General features: G+C 34.5%; 1 pseudogene; it reads right to left on the bottom strand.

Moving 5' to 3' along the window:
• Positions 1 to 929: 929 nt before the first annotated feature.
• Positions 930 to 21,765, bottom strand: LOC122134607 (annotated as a pseudogene).
• Positions 21,766 to 23,205: the final 1,440 nt, after the last annotated feature.

Genomic DNA, 23,205 nt, shown 5'->3' with positions numbered 1-23,205 from the left:
AGTTCTTTTTGCATAGAGAAAAAATATTTTAGAAGTTTTTTTTTTTTTTTGAGGAGAAATTATTAGTTTTTTGAGGGGTGTTGTAATACACTTTTTTAGTATTTTTTTTCCACATTGATTTTTTTTTATTCATTGATATCACGTTGCGGTTCAGGGCTTCCAAGCGCAATTAGGCTACCTTTTATTTATTTATTTATTTAATTATTATTTTTATAAATGGCAGATACATACATAGCCTATCATATCCACCTTATTTTGCAACAAGAAAAATAAGCTATTTTTGCAAAAGCCTCGATTAAAAGTGCATCAGAGGAGCGGAACGATGTCAAACCTCTCAGATAAAATCTCATTTAATGGCCAATTAATTTCTAATGATAGCGTATTGTCAGCAAGGCTTTAGTAATCAACAGTGACTCATTAAACACAACTCTACACCATCATCAGCTCACCTGATCAGTGAAAACACAACCATTTTCATCCGTTTAATGTCTGCTGCTTCATCTCAAACATCAGATCACAGTTATCAGTCATCTGGAGAAATCTGTCAAAACATACGTGTAGGTCATATTTCACCGCAAAATACTGTTTTATTTATATTAACTATAAAAATAAGAAACCAATGCTTATTTTAGGACCATCAAGATTTATTTAAAATAGCTAATTGTAAAACTATTTCTACATTGTGATTGCATTTGTTGTACGACTCTTAAGTTAATATGATTTAAATAAAATATTATCTTACATTTGTGTTTTAAAAATACTATATTACAGTTATAAGAATTTAAGTGCAAATGCAAATGCAAAAAAGTATATAATCTATTATGTATTATATAATGTTATTATTTATTATATGATAATAAATTTAAATCATTGAATTTAAAATTTATTGTATATATATATGTGTGTGTGTGTGTGTTTTTTTTTTTTGGTTTGAAATGTGAGCTGAAATATTGATTGTTTAAAACTTGTATCTGAACATCTTGTTCACATTATTAAATGCATGTTGGATGTTAAATCCATAACTCTCTTACTGTGTTAACAAATCATCTAATGACAGATGACTTAAATACTGTGTACATGTGCATATCCACAAAGGCTTGGTTAGATAATCGTGAAAAATAATGTATCATTTATACAGTGTATAAAAGGTCTATCCTGTGTGTCCATGTTTTCAAATATACACATTGTTTTCTGTACAGTCTATAGTGTGATGCATCATAATGCATCATTATTCTCCTGGCTTTGATTTTTGCTGTTTGTTTTCAGTCTCTGTGTTCATCTCATCGGTGTTCGTCTTCCTTTCTTCAGTGTGTTGTCCATAAGGGGTTTCTGTAGACCCATCCGTCACCCTGCACACAGACAAAACACCTTTATCAGCTTCACACTACCCAAACTCCACAACAACGCTTAAATTTTTTTGATCTTAGCTGCAGAAGAGAGATGGACTTCACACACGGTCCATTCCCCCCCCAACGTTTTCTAATGTATTTACTTCAGATTTGTAGTTTGTCAGATTTCAAACCCGGTTGAGTCTGTACTATAACTGCAGATGCTGCAGTAGATGTTTCAGTCATGAACGCACCTCTTTGTTAAAGTATTTGGGTTTCCAGGGCATGTTGTCGGCGGCTCTCTGTCTCTCGCCTGATCGCTGGTCTTCTTCTAACACATGCTTGTGTTCAGTGGCCAGATCTACATTCCCTTCCTTCAGCGCCGCGGTCACATGCTGCCAGAGACACCTGAGATCAACAACACGGAATATCACTATACTAGAGAAATGACCATATAAATAAAAACTATATATATATATACAGTACAGGTCAAAAGTTTGGAAACATTACTATTTTTAAAGTTTTTGAAAGAAGTCTCTTCTGCTCATCAAGCCTGCATTTATTTGATCAAAAATACAGAAAAAACAGTAATATTGTGAAATATTATTACAACTTAAAATAATAGTTTTCTATTTGAATATACTTAAAAAAAAATAATTTATTCCTGTGATGCAAAGCTGAATTTTCAGCATCATTACTCCAGCCTTCAGTGTCACATGTAACATCCAGTCTGTCACATGATCATTTAGAAATCATTTCTAATATTCTGATTTATTATGAGTGTTGGAAACAGTTTCTGCTGTCTATATATTTTGATGAATAAAAGGTTTAAAAAGAACTGCATTTATTCAAAATAAAAAAAAATCTAATAATATATGATCTTTAATAATATATTTTTCTTTACTATCACTTTTTATCAATTTAACACATCCTTGCTGAATAAAAGTATTGATTTTAATTAAAAAAAAGAAATAAAAAAAAAAATTACTGACCCCAAATTACTGACCAGTAGTGTATATTGTTATTACAAAATATTTATATTTTAAAAACATAGCTTCATTTTTTATTTTTTATTTTTTTTGTACTTTTTATTCATCAAAGTATCCTAAAAAAGTATCACATGTCAAATATTAAGCAGCAGAACTGTTTCCAACTTTGATAATGAATCATCATATTTTAATGATTTCTAAAGGAACATTTATGATCCTAAAAATTCAGCTTTGCATCACAGAAATAAATGATAATTTAAAGTATAATACATTTAAAAACAATTATTTTAAATTGTAATAATATTTCACAATATTACATTTTTTTCTGTATTTTTGATCAAATAAATGCAGGCTTGATGAGCAAAAGAAACTTCTTTCAAAAACATTAAAAATAGTAATGTTTCCAAACTTTTGACCTGTACTGTATATATATATATATATATATATATATATATATATGTAAAGTATATATATATATATATAATATATAATATATGTAAAGTTTGACTGGACTCGCTCTGGCCCTGTTTCTGCACAGGGCGAATCATCTTCCTCATGACGGGGAGTTTGTTGGTGTCGATGACTTTGGTCTCTCCTCCGCTGTAGATGAACTCAAGCGTCCCGTTCCACTCACCCTGAGCTTTACACACCACCATCCCGCTGGAGTTCTGCTTCACCTCTGCGCTGACCCTGAACAACACACATTCATCATCATCATCATCATCACCACTCTCGATTACGTCTCAATTAAGTATCAGAGTTGCTGACTGACCTGTGAACTTTGCCACCCCATAGAAGGGTTTGGTGTGGAATGTGACGTTGGCCGAGTATCTGGTCTTGGCGCAGCTTATGGTTACCTTTCCTCCGAGCTCCACCCACGGCACGGTGAGGATGGATCGAGCGTATGCACTCGGGAATGTAAACATGTACTCCTCCCCGTGATCTCGCAGGTACAACACGCCTGAAGAGCAAAGAGCAACGTCCTAAAGTAAGACTGAACACATCAAGCAGCTATATACATACTGTGTACACACACACACACACACACACACATACATATAGTAAGATCATAACTCCATTAATTACAATGCTTATTAAGTGGAACAAAAAAAACCAACAACAACAGAAAGAACTCTCCTACCCTATTTCTGAGTGGCTCATCTTACCCTCACTGTAACTTTTCACTTCAAAAAATATTTTTTTTTTTGTTATTGTACAGACAGAAATTTCAAAGTTAAACATAAAACAAATTCACAGATCACTATGATCTATTTTTAAGAAATTAGATCCCTTAACCTCAGATCAGTTCAGATGTTGGCCTACATATGAAAAGTCAAGATTAAATTCCAATTTCAATAAATTTAAAAGAAAACTCAATAAAACAGTTGTTAACAAAATAATAATAATAATAATAATATAAGTGTTGAGATTTAGTAACATGGTCATGAGGAAAAATAAGTTAATCTATGTACTGTGAGGTTTTTAACAGATAATGTAATGCTAACATCATAAAATACTGGAAAATTAATCTTAATAAATAGTAAACTAGATTCTTGTATTTAGTATTTACAATGTAGTAAATGATTTTTCTAAGTTGTAGTATTTCAGTCTTTCAACTTCAAAATTGCACATTTGATGCAATTTGTTACTATATAGAATAGTTCACCCAAAAATCAATAAAATAATGTGATAAAGCCTCTCACATCAAAATCCACCCACATATTTGTTTAAAACTGTTTTCATTTGTAAATGGTGCCTAATATGTGCATATTTCTCTCCTGATTCAGAAGAGATGACTTTATAAAACATCTTAATGATGGTTTTGTTTCTTACAAAACACTCAGCTTTTCTCTTCACAAGATATTTATTGATGGACTGGAGTGGTGTGTGGATTATTGTGATTTTTTATCAAGCTGTTTGGACTCTCATTCTGACGGCACCCATTCACTGCAGTGATGTAATGCTACATTCCTCCAAATCTGTTCTGATGAAGAAACAAACTCGCCTACATCTTGGATGGCCTGAGGATGAGTACATTTTTAGATTAAGAGAGCACCACCCACCTTCTCCCACCATAGACACTGCCAATGAAATTGCTATTAGTTTGGTTTTGTGTGTTGACGCACATGCCTCTCTCCGCACACTCGCAGTAAAACCCTGACACTGGAGGATGATGGGAAACTTGCTCCGCCACAAAAAACGCACCCTGTACGAGTCTGACTCCGCCCCTGCTGCCTCCTGATTTGGTCCTGGGGCTCGTCTCAGTCCTCAGAGGGCGGACGCGGATCTCGTGGAACCTCCCATGAGCAGTGGAAGGTCTCGCCCAGCACCGGGTTGTAGGGCTTCTTGGCGACGGCGCCCTTACGTCCTTCATGGAAGGCGGTCATGTAATACTCGACGAAACGCACCATGCGCTCCTCCGGGGTGCTTCCGGCGGAGATGGAGAGGAACAGGTCTGGGTGCGCCATGAAGTTAGCGTACATCTCCAGAAGTGAACGCTTCTCCAGGATGAAGGTGGGAAGAACAACCTGCACACAGAGAGACACTGTAATGTCAAATGAAACACTAATATTAGCTGATATTAATGTGGTGGTGTTGTGATTCGTACGCGTGTGAGATCCATGCCCAGTTTGAGCTGAGACAGCAGATGCAGAATGACGCTCCTCTGGTCGTCCAACACACCCAGATCTTCTTCAGTGTTATCATCTGAATCCATCACCTCCCTATCAGGAGATAACGATATCACCTCCGTCCCATCCTGCAGCAAACACACAAATCATATACACGTCTTAATTTATGCTTTAATAAATAAAAAAAAAAGAATAAATAAATGAATAGATAAAATAAAATAAGTAAATATAAATAATAATTGAAAAAAAATATTTAATTATATTATTTTTATAATATATAATATAATATATATATTATAATATATATATACAGTATATATAGATATATATATATATATATATTAGAATTGCTTTTTTTAAAGAGAATATATAGATAGAGAGAGGAGAGAGAGAGAGAGATTGTTTTTATAGTAATAAAGAAATATTCGATACATATACATAATAGAATAATATCTATATATATATATATATATATATATATATATATATATACACATTGTGGCTTATGTTTTGGGTTTAATTTTTAAAATTAAAATTAAAAAAAAAAAAAAAACTTATTTAGCAAGGATAAAATATATTTATTATAGGTAAAAATTTCTGCATTAGTATTAAAAAAATGAATAAATAGATAAAATAAAATAATAATTAATTAATAAAATTGAAAAACATATTATATTTTATTAATTGTATTTTATTGTATAATATAAAAAAAATCTATTTTACATGCCATGCACCCACACAACACCCACACACACACACACACACACTATGGTTTAGGTTTTTGGGTCTTTTTTTTCAATAAATTAATAAAGAAAAAAAATAAAGAAAATAACTTTATTCATAAGGATGAATTAAATTGCTCAAAAGGGACAGTTTTATTTCAAATGTTAATGTTTTCCGTTTTTTTTTATTAATGGTTTCCACAAAAATGTTGAGAAAGCGCAACGGTTTTCAGCACAGATAATTATCAGAAATGTTTTCTTGAGCAGCAAATCAGCATATCAGAATGATTTCTGAAGATCATGTGACGCTGAAGACTGGAGTAATGATGCTGAAAATTCAGCTTTGATCACAGGAATAAACTACACTTAAAATAGAAAAGTTATTTTGAATTGTAATAATATTTGACAAAATTATGGTTTTTATTGTATTTTTGGTCAAATAAATGCAGCTTCAGTGAACATAAGAGACTTCTTTCAAAAACATTACAAAATCTCACTGACCCCAAACTTTTGAACGGTAATTAATGGCATAATCTTCCTCAGGACAGTAAGTGGTTTTAACTCAGTGTTCTGCAGCAGGTTTGTTTTCCTAAGGGTGGGCGAGGGCTCAGTGGAGCTCAGGGTAGCAGCACCGCCGTTCCTCAGATGTTCTCCTGAGGGCGGACTTTTGGGACGGTCCCACACCGGGAACATTTTATCTGCAGGAACGAAGAACACCATCACACATCACGCCGAAACTCAAAACCAAATCAATTAGTGCCTTCAGCCTGCGTTCAGTCCTCTGCTGATGAGACTGCTGAAAGACCAGCCTGAGATGGTTTATGTAGTTTAGCTGGTTGACAAAAGCCCATCAAACTAAAACTTCCTGACCAGTGGAAACCAGCTAAAACCGGCAAACCTCCTTAGCAGGTTTTTTTTTTTTTTGATAATGATTCACATATTTTAACACAAACATCACACGCTGCTTAGACCATATCACAGAATGGCAGTTTTACCACTGTATTATTTATTTTTATAAATATAATCAGTTAATTGTACATGGATTCAAAACTTCAGAGGGTCCTGCAGCAGTTCGGTGTGTTTGTGAAAAGGCTGCAATATTGGCGAAAGGGTTCAGCAGCATCTCAAAATTCTCATGATCTCATGAGTCAAAAGTATTATCAGGGCAGCAAGGCATCTGCTCTCATATTTCTGAGATCTTGAGCTTTCCTTACATTCAGCCACATACAATTTCTGACAGAACTTAAATGTAAATACACTTTGTCTTTGTGACACTGTGGCCCATTGTGCTGTAGATTATTAGCATTTTAATAAAAGATTTTATTAATGCATGAGATGCATGAGACTCTTCAGAAATAATCTAGCTCAGAAAACTGAAATCAATAACCATGGCTGGAATAGAATTCTTATTATTTACATAAACGATCATGTCATACTCAGAGCTGAAATCACTTTTGATGACTATATACAGACTGTTTACTTGAACTGATGAATAAAACCAGAAACTGATTTACTAAACTGTAAATTGCACGAATAAATGTTAAAATACAATGCATTTAAAGATATATTCAAATACAAACAGCTATTTTAAACAATTATAGAAGATAGATTTTCTAACCTAATTGTAAAATAAATAAATGGTGAACCCTCGAAAATTGAAAACTACATCTGACCAAACTTTTAAAACGGATATAGAACAAGCCTCACTTCAGATTAATTCAGTTATTCATTTCGGCATAAGCTAAAGGGAAAAAACATCCTCACACAGACCCATGCTGATTAATCAAGAGAAATATCCATGCACTCAGAGCTGGAGATAATATCCATTCACAGACATGTGAAATGTTCCGGCTTGATGATCATTATTGTGAAGGAAAAGCAAACGGATCAGGCAACAACAAACAAGACACACAGGATGTATTTACCTGATTGGTGTTTCCCTCCTGTTTGGATATCATGCAGGCCCCCGCCCCCTCAATGTATATGAACTAGTCCCAAAATAGACTTTAGTCAGAGATCAATGGTGTCATCTGAACTCATTCCTTTAATTAATTTCTGTAAACATCATAAACATCTCTAAGCGATCAGTTTGGGATTCAGTCCATTCCGTACAACAATATGGGTTCATTCCCACCTCAGTTTGAATTCATTTAAAGCATTCAGGGCGAGAGAGATCGCATTCCGCTGAAAACAAAATGCATCTTGTTCTCTCCAAACACAAGGAACAGAACCTGAGATCTGAAGATTAACATTCGAAAATGAAAATATAAAACAAAAATACAATACTCAGATCAGGTACAGAGTCATTCAGCTCTCAAGTGTTTCTCCTCGGAGAAAGAAAGACATCAAAGGTGTCCACTGATATCAAGGAGTTCCCGCTTTGTTCTTTTAGTTGTTTTGTGAATCAACATAAAAAAAATTAATAAAAATGCAAAACATAAAACAAAATCAACTCTAAAATCATGGCAACTGATTCTGACGCCCAGAGTGAAGCACCTGAGTTCCATGTCAGGGTCGATCTGAAATGTTTTATTGGATCCACTGGGTCCTTTTGCGTTTTCAGGCACCTGTGTGTGTGTGTGTGTGTGTGTGTGTGTTTCTTTGGCATGTGGTTCGTCCAGCATTGAAAAGCAACAGGAATCAATTCCAAACACTCACATGAATCATGCATCAAGGACGGTTGTCATCCCCTGAACGTGTTACACACTCAAGCACGAATACAAATGATATAATCAGGCACAGAACTGAATGAACAAACAATTTCAAATCAAGAACCAAAATACAGATGAACTCACACAAACACTGAACATGCAGCATGAACGAAATGACATCAACGCGATCTGAACAAATGAACAGCCCTTCAACAACATTTATTACAAACGTTTAGGTGCATGGGGCCCGTTACATACGGACAGGGACCGCAGTCCACCTCGCCTTGATCTTTGGCCGGCTCGGGTCTGGAGGAGCCACGGGCGTCTGTAGGGTGTCCGTATTGGACTCACCGGAGGGCGGCCCGTGGTTGTTTCCGGCGCTCTGCTGTAATATAGTCAGGCACTCGCCAAGGCAGCTCAGGGTGGCGGCAGAGGTGGCTTTCAGCAGGAGCAGGTCCTGATCCAGACAGGACAGGGATCCACGCATGGGCAGAGACTCGATGGACTGGACCAGACTCTTCTGCTGACCCTCGACCTGGTTCATAACCTGAAGAAATGAGGAAGGAGCTTTACTGCAGTTGACCAGCAGGGGGCTCCATTCAGTTTCACTACTAACTAGAACACAACCCTTGGGATTAAACTGGGATAGCATCAGATTAAAAAAAATTCTCACTGTTTTTTTACAATAATACACTGATCTGATGCTAGATTTCTTTCTTTTTTTTTAAATAAATAAATTAATACATTTATTAATGGATGCATAAAACTGCATAAAACTTTGATCAAAAGTGAGTTTTATGATGTTAAAAAAGATATTTTTAAAAAATGCTGTTCTTTTGAGCTTCCTATTCATCAAAGACCTGTGAAAATTTAAATGTATTATGGTTTCCACAAAAATATGAATCAGCACAGCTGTTTTCAACATTGATAATAATCAGAAATGAGCAGCAAATCAGCACACAGCAATTAGTAAGTGATTTCTGAAATCGTGACCACTGAGGAAGACTGGAGTAATTATGCTGAAAATTCAGCTTTGCTTCACAGGAGTAAGCTACATTTTCCAATATTGTATATTGAAACAGGGGAAAAAAAAGTTAATTTAATTTGTAATAATATTTCACAGTTTTTCTGTTTTTACTGTATTTATAATTAAATAAATGCAGGCTTGGTGAGCAGAAAATACTTCTTTATTATTAAAAAAAATAATAATTGTTTAGCATCTTCATAATCTTTCATCCAAAACTATCTCCACCTCTGAAATGACTTGACTTTATTGCTGATGTAATCGAGGGCCTGAAATCAAAATTTTGATCAAGCTCAGCACTGTTTGATTAATTATACATACATTTGATTTTATGGATGATGGGAAAGAACATTTCATTTCCCAAAATGCCATTTCATATTGTTACTTATTATTAAGTTAAATCTGGTTTGATAGTAAATTGTTTTGACACCACTGAATCAGTTCAGAAAGAAATACATTTATGCATTTCAGGGAATAAAAAGGCACAATTAGTTAAAATAACAAGTTAATTCAAATATTGGACTATTGGACTAATTAAATTCTTATGCGGTGTTGAATTTCTTTTAGATTCAGTCATTTCCTCTTCCAAAGTCCAATTCAACCTCGTGTGGAATGTGACAAACTCACCTCACATTCAAGGACATTAACTGAATTGCATTTAAAATTTCCAACCATTTGGATTACACTATTTTAACATAACACTTTTAATTTTAACATTAACCAATAAACTCAATGTGATGCATATTTTTCAGTGATACATAAGTGAAATGGGTCAGATTTCTACTCAAAAAATAAATAATAATAATAATAATAATAATCATCATGCCATAGTTTATTACCACCAATTTGATTTTATTTAAATAATCATATTTTCAAAATGATTTTATTTATGATTTTATAGAATCAGCATAAATCTGTTCATTGTGAAAACAATTACATTTAATCAGTTAAAAGTATGAATATGGTTTAAATATAGCTAGCAGTATAGCAGTTACCAGCAGTATTCAGTGAGTGAAAATGTATGAGATTGAAACTAGGTAGAAAATGCATGACTGACAAATATGCATCAGATTAAGTTTATTCGTTTATTAGGATGTAAATTTTATTTGCAATTCAAATGCATAAATCTTATAGCTTTTTTTCTTTTTTTTGAGTATTCTTTAATTCTGAAATAGATCATACAGGAGCTTTAGTGAGGAGCATGGTAGTCTATTAATGTCAGTCCAATGTTTGAGGTGTGTCTGACCTCTTTGACCTCCAGGAGGCGCTCTGGGTACTGGTTTTTGGCACGGCGGGCGGCTGCAGGCGACTTATGGCGCGTGATGGTAACGACGTTGCTCGGAGGCCCGTGGTGAGGCAGATGTCTCTGAGATACAGGAGAGGAAGACGGAGGGAGGTGAGGAAGCAGAGAGACACTTCGTGTCCGGCCCGATGAACCCTGAGTCACACAGAGAGAGACGGTAAAAAACCTTTTCCCATTCACAGACACATAATTCAGTCTAACAAGCAGTGAATGCTGAATAACAGCTCCATTCACACCGCAGTCACACTCCATATAGTGAAACAAGTCACAACCAGGACAGATTTCGCTATCAAACTCACCTTCGCAAGACTTCATGTGCTAAATACACTACAGCATTAGAACTATACAGATAAAATTATGTCTTTACAGATAAAAGAGCCTTACATGTTATATATGTTATATAAACATACTTAAACCTTCACAACTTTAAACATCCTAGTGTGGTCAGTTTATTGAATGCTAATGCATAAACACATGAAACTTATTATGACTAACTATAAATGCCAATTAAATCAGGGTTATTTATCGTGAATAAAAATAAATAAATAAGTCTTGAAATAAAATAAAAGTTAACAATTTAACAATGCACTGAATTATATTGCAGGAAAACTGATGTATTAGGTATTGTTTTGTTATTGCATCATGAGTCCATGAATCAAAATTTCTCATAAATACTGTTTGGTTAGATGAATCATTTTATAATGTTGCTTATTAATATAAGTGCCATAAATAAATAAAGTAAATGAAATGTATTAATTTATTTAATAATAGCAAATAAATCTCTCATCTTTAATAAAATGTTCTTCCGATCTTTTTTCAGTGCTTTAGGCTTTGAGTTAGTAAAACATATCTTCTTAATGAGTATTTTTTTGTCTTAGTTATTTCCTAGTTAACATCTCAAAATCCTTGAAATAAGTAACAAACTGTGCAGGAAGACAAAACACATTCATATTTAAGATAAAGTCTATTAAAACACATCGTGATTTCTCATGCAGTGTTGTTTCTAAAGTACATTTATCATTTTTTCAAGGACTTTTCAAGGATGTTTTAACTGGAAAAGTAAAAAAAAAAAAAAAAGTAATTCAAAGCTGTTTTTTGCAGCGTGCTGGTAACTTATTTAGGATTGTGGGTGAGAGTTTAAGAAGCAGACATTGAAACCCCATATTTATTGAGTGCTGATGTGAATATTGGGGGGATTCGTCTCTCTATCCTCATACTTTGGGACTGAGATGGGAGAGTATGGTTATTTAAAGATTCAGAAACAACCTTGTCAGATGAAAAACAAAGGTAGTATGTGTGTGCTAATGCCCTCAGCAGTGACTCTAGACCCGTCTGGATCAATTTATGCGGATATCATTTACTTAGGAATGTGAGAGAGAAAGAAAGGCTCAGTGTTTCAATGAAGCATTTGTTCTTCACTGAATGAAGCTCTGTTATCATGTGCTGACGAGCAGTTACTACAGCACAGCATTAACAGACCAGACACAGACCAACCCTGTGTGTACGACAATCACACACATCAGGACATTATGAGACAGATAATATAACAAACACACATAAGACAAGAGAGTGTGTGTGTGTGTGTTACCTGTGCATCCAGTGTGTTCTGAGTTTGTTCGACACACAGAGGCTCATCCCAGTCCTTCAGTTTCCTCATCTGTGAATGACAACAGATCAGATTAAGCCTTAGCGAACCTCCACAAGGCCCTCAAGATAACTTGAATTGATTTCAAATAAGCATTAAAACAAGCTAAAACAACTATATCATGAAATTTCCTATTTGAATTTACTTTAACAATTTTTAAATTTATTTTTTATTTTTTGTCTACATGATTTTAAGCCGTTGAAACTCATCAGCAGGGAAAAAAAACTCATTACGTTATATGCTCGCACTGTCTGAGAGGGAGAGCATGTGAAGACGGTGCGCATAGAGCGCGGGAGTATTGAACTGAGTTTTTGCCGCTTTATATGCCTCCAATGGTTAAATACAGACACTTGTATGTGTCAAAATGCCCGTCTTTGCAAGTATCCTCACGAACACAGTAATTTACGTCTTAAGTGAAAACAAACAGCTGAGAAAGAAAACGTGTAACAGCATATTGGATCTGGGCAGCTCTTAAAGTGACAGCAGTCTAATATTTCTGCTGACTGCCATTCATGTTAATCAAACAACAAAAACGAGAAGATCTCTCACTGCTCTTGACTATATCAATTTTGTAAGTTTAATAAGAAACACATTTAATTTATACAGTGAAGAATATGCAGTGTTTTATTTATTTGATTACTTTATAGAATGTATGTAGCATTTCTTATTTATTTGTTCTACTGTATATTTTTTTTGTCCTGTTGGTTGTAATTAGTTTCTTATTCTTATTTAATCAGTGACTGTTTACTTGTCTTCAGTGAGCTTGAGTTTTTTTTATTTTTTTAGGCTTGTATTAGTTTTTTTGTGATATTGACACTGGTGACAAGAAATATAACATTTCTATGGTATCAAAAATTTGATATCATAAAGACCTTATTTAAAGCAAAAATAACTTTATCGTGATATGTATTGTTACTGTGAAATAAAATAACTCATAATGAAGATTTTGGTCATATCGCCCACCTGTAATAACTACGCTGACTACGCTTTACAGTAGCATTTTATTCTGTGGAGTGATAAAGAATCAGCATTAATATGTTAATCACCTTGGCACTGCTGTCAGAGTGGCGTCTGGTACAGGCCTGTAGCTGCGTCATCCAAAGCTGCTGTTCTGTGGCGTCCACCGCTGGAACAGAGGAATTACAGGAGGAAACATGAGAGAGAGGGAGAGGAAATATGCAAAGTATTAATGCATTAGTTACCAGGGTAATTATAGTTATAGTTCAGCTATTTTTTCCCAAGGCAACATTTTTCATTTATTTAGTTTTAATCTAATATACTAAAATAACTAAAACTGAAAAAAAAAAAAAAAAAAAAAAAAAAAAAAAAAAAAAATATTATATTATATAATATATATATCCAATATATATATATATATATATATATATATATATATATATATATATATATATATAATATATATATTATATATATATATATATAACTATATATATATAAACAATAGAAAAAAAAATACTATAAAAATAAATTGTAAAAAAAAAAAAAATTCAAACTCTTAATGAAAACTACAGTATAACTGTATCTCACTGATACTAAAAGAACACACTGACACAGTAGATGAAACATCCTTCTGATCTTTCACAATAACGACCCTGGGAGCATGTCACACCGCATCACTTCCACATTCAACAGGAAGTCAGACTATTCCTAGAGTCAAAACAAGAGTCAATGAAAACAGTTGAGCTGAAATCATCAAAAACTACACTGAGCTTCAGCAGGGCATCAACTTTACAGCCTGAATAAACCAGAAACAGACTCCAGATTATTGAGTGCTGGAAAAAAACAGGATCACCAGCTAATAGCTTAGCCAAATCCTACATCACTACTGAGAAGCACCTTGGACCAGAAGAAACCAGCTACCAAACCTCATGGTAAATACCCAGAACCCCTTGAGATGGCAGCAGTGAGCAGATCCTAAACAGCAATATTGTAAAATAGTATTACAATTTAAAATAACTGTTTTATATATTAATATATTTGAAAATATAAATTATTCCTGTTATTCAAAGCTGAATTTTCAGCATCATTACTCCAGTCTTCAGTGTCACATGATCCTTCAGAAACAGGGATGTAGCCATCTTTTTTTTTCTCCTTATCTCTTTTAAGAAATCAAAACCACTGCTGGACAGAAATGTGTAAGATTTTTCCCCCTTTATTTTCTTAATGACAATTTTATGATTGGTTTATATACTACAAACAGAAATATATATGTTATAGTTTCTATGGTGTAATAAATGCTATGTCAATTAGCACTGCATTATTCATATACTTTTTTATTACCTGGAGATGACTTGAAAAACACACATAAACCATAGTCTCGTGTAGCCAGACCTTTAGACTGATGGGCAGAAGATCTGGGAACCTTGGCCGCTTTGAATGGCAAGGACCGCCCAAGAGGCCATATGACTGACAGATAAAGCAACCAATCACGTTTCGTTTTGTGCCGCATCATGTTTAGGGCCGTGGAAATGTCCCCACAATAACAGACTGTATATTTTAAAGATTCTATGCCGCGAAATTTACATTTTTCACATACTTTTAAAAATCCAGCGTTCAGTTGATCCTGATAAGCACTCATTATCACAGCTGTAAACATGACGGCTTTCTTCTAACATGAGGTTTGACATCACGGCATCTTTGTTTCCAGGCGGAACATTTAAAAACGCAACACGTACGTCTCCCGGAAACCCTGTATAAATCAACCAATCCGATGGACCGACTTCGAAACTCCTGAAGTGTTTCCAATTTTGTGTGCCGTAAATGAAATCTTCTGTAACATTAGAAATGTGTTTATCATCACTTTTTGATCAATTTAATGTGACGTTATTGAATAAAAGTACTGACGGTATAATGTAAGTGAATCATCTGTTTATTTCACACAGTTTTTCTCCATATGGCTGGGCAGACTGAGAAACAGACTGAATGTCAGTGAGACTCTCAGTACAAAATCCTCCAGCACTTCAGAGAGCAAATACTGAATAAATGCACAAAGTCGTGCATGAAACATGACTTTCGTGAACAGAGGCCGCTGGTTGCTGCGGTAACAGCCCAGCACTGCAGCGCAAGCAAGTAACCTTTAGCTCATCATCACACTAATGCACTGACCTGAGAGACAGAAAGCGAGTGTAAAATACCTCTGAGTTTGAAGAGCTCCCCATTGGCTGAGCTGACGATGAACATGTGAGGCGCCTCGTCGCTCGACATCACAGACGCACCAATCAGAGGCAGGGATCCGCGGGGCTTCTGACTCCGTCCCTGCTCTAACGAAATACTGCAGCTGACCCACATCAGGGTCCAACACGAAATACCTGCACAGACACAGATCACAATACATGCATCATACAGTGATCCATCACAGTATAACTGCATCACAACCTGAGAGAGGTGAGCGCACTAGAGTTGACTCACTTCACAGATGCCCGGTTTCTATTTTCATTTGCATTGCACCGATTGTCTGACATTATATGATTATTTTTCTAAATAAACATATGGATATTTGACTTGAAATACTTGGACAGAACATGCAAATTAATAATGGCATCATCAGTCCAAGATTAACAGAAGAACGATGATAGAGAAGCAGACAGAGAGAGTTTTAAATGCATGTGTCTGCTGAGCTCAGATGATGGTTTAGACACAATGACACTCATTCAATCCCACAATCCTTCTGGCCAGAGGCTACAGCTCCCAATCACCCGCTCAGACAATTAGAGAGTGTAAATGAGAGTGAAAGTCACAGCTCAGCTCTCTGTGTGATTAAACCGTACGAGAAAGTGCACATGACAGAAGCTGATACACAGAAAAGCACACAGCCGCACCTGAAGAACCGATTCACAGCTCCAGCAGGTTCTTACAGACAGACAAAACCAATTTTCATCCTAGAAAGTAGTTGCAGAAGAGATTTTGTATTTGTATTTGCACTAGCTGTGCTTTCTGATTTTATAAGAATAGGGGTATATAAACTATATCAACAATCTCTTCTAAAGAAATATTAAATTTCTTTGATCTTTACATTTCTTCTGATTCTGATTCTAGATTTGTTCACATGCTGTTAAAATTAACAAAATTAAAGTGCAATATTTCCAAAAAGTAATTTAAAAAAGAATGAAAGAAAAATAAAATCTGTAGAAAACTTCAATCCCTCATATGCTGTTAAAATTAAATAAAATTAAAAGTGCAATATTGCCAAACAGTAGTCATTTTGGTTTTAGAATGCATGCAAAAAATCAGCTGATCTGAAGTGTTCAAATTGCATATTAATATACAAACTAAATATATATATTTTGAAAATACAAAAGGGGTTTTTTTGGGGGGGGGGTACAGTTTATTCTCAAACTATGTAATCTTTAAAATGTTATAATTATCATAAAGGTAAGGAAATAATAATAGAAACAAAACAAACTGTACTTTGCAACATGCAAATTAATCACTGCTCAAGAACTTGCACTACATGCTGATCCAGTTTTTGTCGTACAAAGATTCATTTCACATTCACATTCATTTTCTCCATACAGAAAATAACATATACACATTAAATGTTTCTCCAAATACAATTAAATGCCTCTCCAAAAGCCATAAGTCAACATGAGTTCCACTATTTAAATTCTCCATTAATTTGATATCTGTATATTTTGAAACGTTTGCAATGAACTTAAAATATATTGTTTATGTGTAACACATTTGTTATATTTAAAATAAAACAAGTCATTTGTATATTCTGTAGTTTTTAATGCATAAATAATATTTGATCATGATATTATAGTTTTTTTTATTTATTTTTTTTTAGTGAAGGCAAAGAAAAGAGTTACACTTCATTATACAAATGATGAAATTAGAGCAAACATTTGAGTCCATTCTTTCTGAGGTTTCTGGCCTGGACGCTGCTCTTTATCTCAAAGACTCCAGCCTTTAGGCACAAAAAGCTTCAAAATGTGCTCTGACCCCAAATCAGACCCTTTCAAGACCATGCAACCATGTTCACCAAGAGCTCTGATCCTAGATTACAGGAGGATTCACCATCACTGAAGCAAACAAACAGGGTAAAAACAGTGCAATGCACTAACAAATGAATCTTGTGAGCAAAAAGACTCACAAACGAATGATTTATGGGTTTAAATCAGGCTAATGAAATAGTGGAAAGCATCGGAGGAGTAACTGGATTAACATTTACTGACTCGTCTACTGGATGTTTATTAGTTAAAGAGACACTTTCAGTCAAGAGCTCTGTTGTGTTATGTAATATTTCTGTTTAATGTAAATGTAAAAATAGAATGTAAAAAAAAAAAAACATTCTGTTGTTTAGAATTCTGCAGAAAACACTTGTGTAGAAAACAGTGCAGTGAAGTCAGTACTTACTGCAGAAGAAGCACTGTGACACAAACACATCATGATTTGTTGCCTACGGCACAGATACACCTGTGAGTTTCACCGTTCCTCAATTAGCTTAAATAACAAAGAAATAAAACTATAGATGCACTTCCGTTTCTGCTTTACTCTCCAACAAACTCTGGCCCTTTAAATATACATTTATATATTCATATTTTCCATGCTTGAAACATCTGTACCCTGAGATCTGTGTACAGAATAATTCAGTCACACAAAAACGTGTGCTAGTTATCTGAGAAAGGTCATAATTCCAGAGTTACATTTCTATTCTTCAGCCTGGTTTTGTCCAGTTCACCTATTAAATCTGGTTGAAGAGTTACAAAAACCAATGCTGTATACTGTACTGCTGCTGCAATATAAAATTAATGTAACATAGACTGCTTGACTTACACCAAGAAAAAAAAAAATTGTACAACATATTGAGCAGCCTCTACAATTTACATTCACATCAAATTAAATATTTAATCTAGTAATTTCCATAAAGCAGATATGTCTTTTATAAGTGTGTGAGCTAGATATATTTATGGTGCATCATGTGACTGATCAATAAGAAATGATTTGTGCTATCATTGTTGTTTTAGTGATCTCTATGATCTCTGTTCTTCTGATTAATCCACTCTAGTTCATTCCCTAAGAAAACACGTTTACATCTCAGCAAAACAACAAGGACACTCCTCAGGTCGTATTTCATTCCAAAAGCCCAAAATAATTATTATATTTTGAATAAAACAAAATGTTTTAGGACCATTGTGATTGTTGGACTTAGATTATCACATTATTTTCATGAAAGTAAAGCACATTTAAATCCCAAATTATCATTACTGTGATGCAAAAGTAATAAACTACTTGAATATATTTAAAAACACTTAAAAATAGCTGTTGTTGTATATAGCACCTGTAATACATTGTTTAAAAAATGTATTATAGAATATTATATTATAGAAAATATTAAGACTTACTAAATCTGGATGCATTACCATAAATTTGCGGTTGAAATTAGCTTTAGTGCAAATCATGCCACAATGCATCTTAACAGCCCTAAAAATGTGCTTTTCTTGATAAATTTATGAATTATATTTTTTTGGTGTGAAATGTGACCTGTAAGCAGGGTTATTATAGTTAACAAATAAAAGCATTACTTTGAATAAAATAAACATTAACTGAAAAGAAAAATCTAACTTTTTTTTTATTCCAGCTATTTGCCAAGGCAACATTTTGTTTTTCGTTTGATTAAACTTGATGTTCTAAAAAAAGTAAAGCTGAAACTAAAATAAAAATGTTTAAAAATGTTCTACTAATGACAAAAAAAAAAAAAAGTATCTCAGTGATAATAAAATAATACTGCATGTAAGAGGTGTTTAACTCTAGATGGGGTATTTATGATCTGAAAGATACAACTGAATTAAATGTTTTAAACAGCCACTGAGATCAAGGACAGAAAACACACTGGATGAATAACACATGTCTGACATATTCATACTAGATTTACATTTTTCACTCTCCTGACAACAACAAGGAGAAAAGCTGCTTTAGTCACTTCCACCAGCTCAGAGCCTGACAGTCCTGCTGAACACAGAGAAATGAGCGCTGACGTGTGTGTGTGTGTGTGTGTGTGTGTGTGTGTGTGTGTGTGTGTGTGTGTGTATGTGTGTGTAAGTAAGGCTAAACTCAGAAACATTACATTGTCACCATCCAAATGTCAACATATGCTGTGATCTCCTCCTGAGCTGTGGTCTGAATAACTCCACACAGGACTGAAAAATCACAAGTGGGACCTCTGCTCTGAAAGCATTTAATGAACATTTCACCATTTCATCCGGAAAAAATGATAGTAAAAAAATATGCATGTTAAAAACTCACTGAAACTCAGAAATCACTGAGAGTACACCAAAATAAAAGTTTAATTAACCTGAAGAAATTGATAGAAATATATTACTATTTTACACTAAGTAATGTAATAACCAATAATAATAATAATAATAATAATAATAAACAATATTGATTTTAGATAATATAAAATAATATATTTATAATATCATAAATAATTAAGAATGTATTATTATTATTACTGCTGTTGTTAATTTTATAACGATTTATTAAGGAATATCACAATTTCATATCAGATATTTTAACATCCAAGTTTTAATTTATACAATAAAGTTCTGTTATTTAGCACTTTATTTGTAAAAATTAAAATAAAAGTGCAATGTTTTATTGTAAATTAAATCACTATGTTTTTATTTGATTACATTTTAAGAGATTAATTAAATTAAGTTAAGAATTAAATTGATTAGGCATGCTGTTAGTGTTTATTAAATGAAAAAGGAATTAAACCATTAAAACAGAATACAGAAAAATTAAAACTGAAAACACTGATTTTGGGGGAAAAAAAAAGTTTTTAAAGGGCCCTACAAATATGATGCTTACATTATTCATAAATGAGATCCTGAGCTTTGAAAGAGCAGCATCTGAGTAATATAATTTTCCTCTAGGTTTATAGGATCATAATCAAAGCTCATAATCTCACAGTATCATAACAGACGCTCCAGTCTCATGCAGATGGACTCTATTGAGTCTGGATGTCAATAGAATCCCGTGTCACCATCAGCAGTGAATCTGACCTGCAGGTGTGTGAATCTGATCTGAAAATCAAAGCTCGTCCCATGCATTCGGCCCGCACACAGGTCAGAACGTCCTGAAACACACATTTGCGCAATCCTCCATCATGAAAGCAGCCTAAAATAGACCTTGTGTGTGAAGAAACTTATTTCCGCCTGCGCTGTTTTACAACTTGGAGACAGACTGTGTTTAAAGTACAAAGATCACATTCCCATCTAGATAACGTATGTGTGTGTGTGCTCATTAAACTGGTTCCTGATCTCTTGTGTAATTATTCCTGAATATCAGTTCATCTCAGAATCTCCTGTGTAACGAGCAACAAGTCTGAACTGACGTCGAGTGTTTGTTCAGTGACTAACACAAGATCTCAGGATGACTTCAGCTTCACCTCAACGAATACAATAACATTTTGTTAGCATTTGAACGCTTCACTTTAAATCTAAAAACACAAGAACAAACATGTGACATCAATATGGATGAGAATCAGAAGTTTTGTTCTGATGAAACACTTTAGTAATTATTGGACTTGAGATTTAGTCACATTATGCCAGAATGCACCATAAAATATGAGCACGAGCTCAAAAGCCAGATTAGGAATCTTATTTCTGACTATAATTGATCCAAAACAAAATATGAATTATAAATACAATGTCTTTTTTTGAGTTATTGTCTTGGTAGTTTTAATAGTGTCATTTTAACTACGTTTACTAAAAACTTCACAAGACATTTAAAATAACCTAGTGAAGAATATTATAGTTTTTATCATATATATATATATATATGTGTGTGTGTGTGTGTGTGTGTGTGTGTGTGTGTGTGTGTTAGTACAGTATATAACTTATCTGTCATGTACACATAACAGTGTATACAGTATGTGACTATATAACACGAGTAGCTAAATTAAACAAAAAGACAAATGACAAACAAAATAACCCTACATAAATCATATTTAGTGAATGTCACACGTATATTGTGGTAATGCTGCGGCCACGAGTTAAGCTCAGTGTAAACTTCATCACGGACCTGACCGGATGTGGTTCGGTACCTGTTCTGCCAGCCCTGAATGAGGTTGGTGTATTTGCTGAGCACTCCTTCTATCCTGCGCGTGCGTCCGGGCTGCAGCGGCGCGATGTTCCCCGCCGGAGACGCGCCGAACCCGAGCGAGGCCGATCCCGAGCCCGTCCGAGCCGCCAGCCTCCTCTCCGCGGGCTGCGACGAGCGCAGCGGCTTTTCCATCGCGGACCCCGGTCTAAATCCTGACGGAGGAGCTGGAACCCGTTTCCATCGCGCTGCGCTTCCGCTTCCCTCTGACCGATGCCATATTCCGCGGAGCACGTCTCTCTGGCTGCTCTGTCCAGCGTGTTTCTGTTGGGAATACGAGACACTCCCTCCTTCCAACCCGGATATTACAAACGCATGTGAACGTGTCTATATCTCGGCGCGTGCGTGACGCGCAGCCTTTCGACCAAACGCTGATTCACCGAACTTTAAATCATTCTCTCTCTCTCTCTCTCTCTCTCTCTCTCTCTCTCTCTCTCTCTCTCTCTCTCTCTCTCTCTCTCTCTCTCTCGATGCATGTTCTCAGAGTATAGGCTAATATTCTCGAGTGCATGTTCTGATCATCACCCTTGCCCTGTATTTTGCCTGTAAGAAATGAAGTACAGGAATCTGTTAAAAAAATATAAGATCTTTGTATCATTGGTTCTCAGCTGGTTCTGTTTTCTAAAATTTTACATTGGACATGAAGTGGCGGCCAAAAATAAAAAATCTTTCTGAACAGTGTGCCCTTACTGTATTTAATTTTGCCATGAACCACATAACAAAATTCAATTTTCTAAATGGATAGAGGTAATTTATAGAGTTAAATTTAAAAAAAGGGGGGGGGGGTCATGCTCTTGGCAGACAATAATTTACAGCAACTTCTTTGCTGCAAGTGAACTTGTATTTAACATATTCTGTCATATATTCTTTTAGCATTTGTACTTTTATTGTCATGCAAACTGTCAATTTTTTCAGCCTTGTTTAGATGAATGTGCTCTAAAATATTGGTTTGATTGCAACACTGCCTTCGACGTCGACAACAAAACGTATGGGAAGTTTTTTGGCCTTTTAATTTTACATTTATTTTACTATATGCACAATTACACAGACTGTTATTAGTTTCATCAGAAAAAAATTCTTTTTTGGATACTAAATGGTTTTTCAGGCCAAAGAGGCTCCCAGCTAACAAAATATGTGAATGGTTTTTAACGTTCCTAATAAGTTATGAAAAGTTCTTTCAGATTCAGCGTTCAAAACATCTACATTTTTCTTGGTTATGTGAACTGAAAATTTAATTTTATCATTTTATAAACATGGAAATGTTACTTATTGAATGTTCTCTGAACTTTCTGAAACAAGTATCATTTAAAAAACGTTAGATGAATGTCCAACTGTTTCAGGAAAAGAAAAAAAACATTCCATGAATGATGTATAAATAATGTTTTTTTGCAAACATCTTGACAACCTTATTAAAGACCAGATAACTTTGAATGAACATTTTGAATTATGTTGTGATGTTTTTATCAGCTGTTTGGACTATGATTCTGACGGCACCCATTCACTGCAGAGGATCCATTGGTGAGCAAGTGATGTAATGCTGCATTTCTGAATAAAAAAAAAATTAATCTGCATACTAAGCAGTGTGTATTCTGAACTTACACATGGCAACTGCAGGACTTATTCATTCCTATTTGGACATGACTAAACCACAATTCTTTAAAGCTGTTTGTTTGCTCAAGGCCTGTTCACTTAGAAAAAGCTTTACCTGCCGGTGTCCCGCAGAGAGAAACAGTTTTAAACAGCACTTCCTCCTCTTGCTGTTTCTTTGCATCCATTAGTACGATATA

The sequence above is a fragment of the Cyprinus carpio genome, chromosome A19 (genome assembly GCF_018340385.1).
Source record: "Cyprinus carpio isolate SPL01 chromosome A19, ASM1834038v1, whole genome shotgun sequence".
Taxonomy (NCBI): domain Eukaryota; kingdom Metazoa; phylum Chordata; class Actinopteri; order Cypriniformes; family Cyprinidae; genus Cyprinus; species Cyprinus carpio.
The sequence above is the reverse complement of the archived record's forward strand: the minus strand, read 5'-3'. Positions and strand labels throughout refer to the sequence as shown.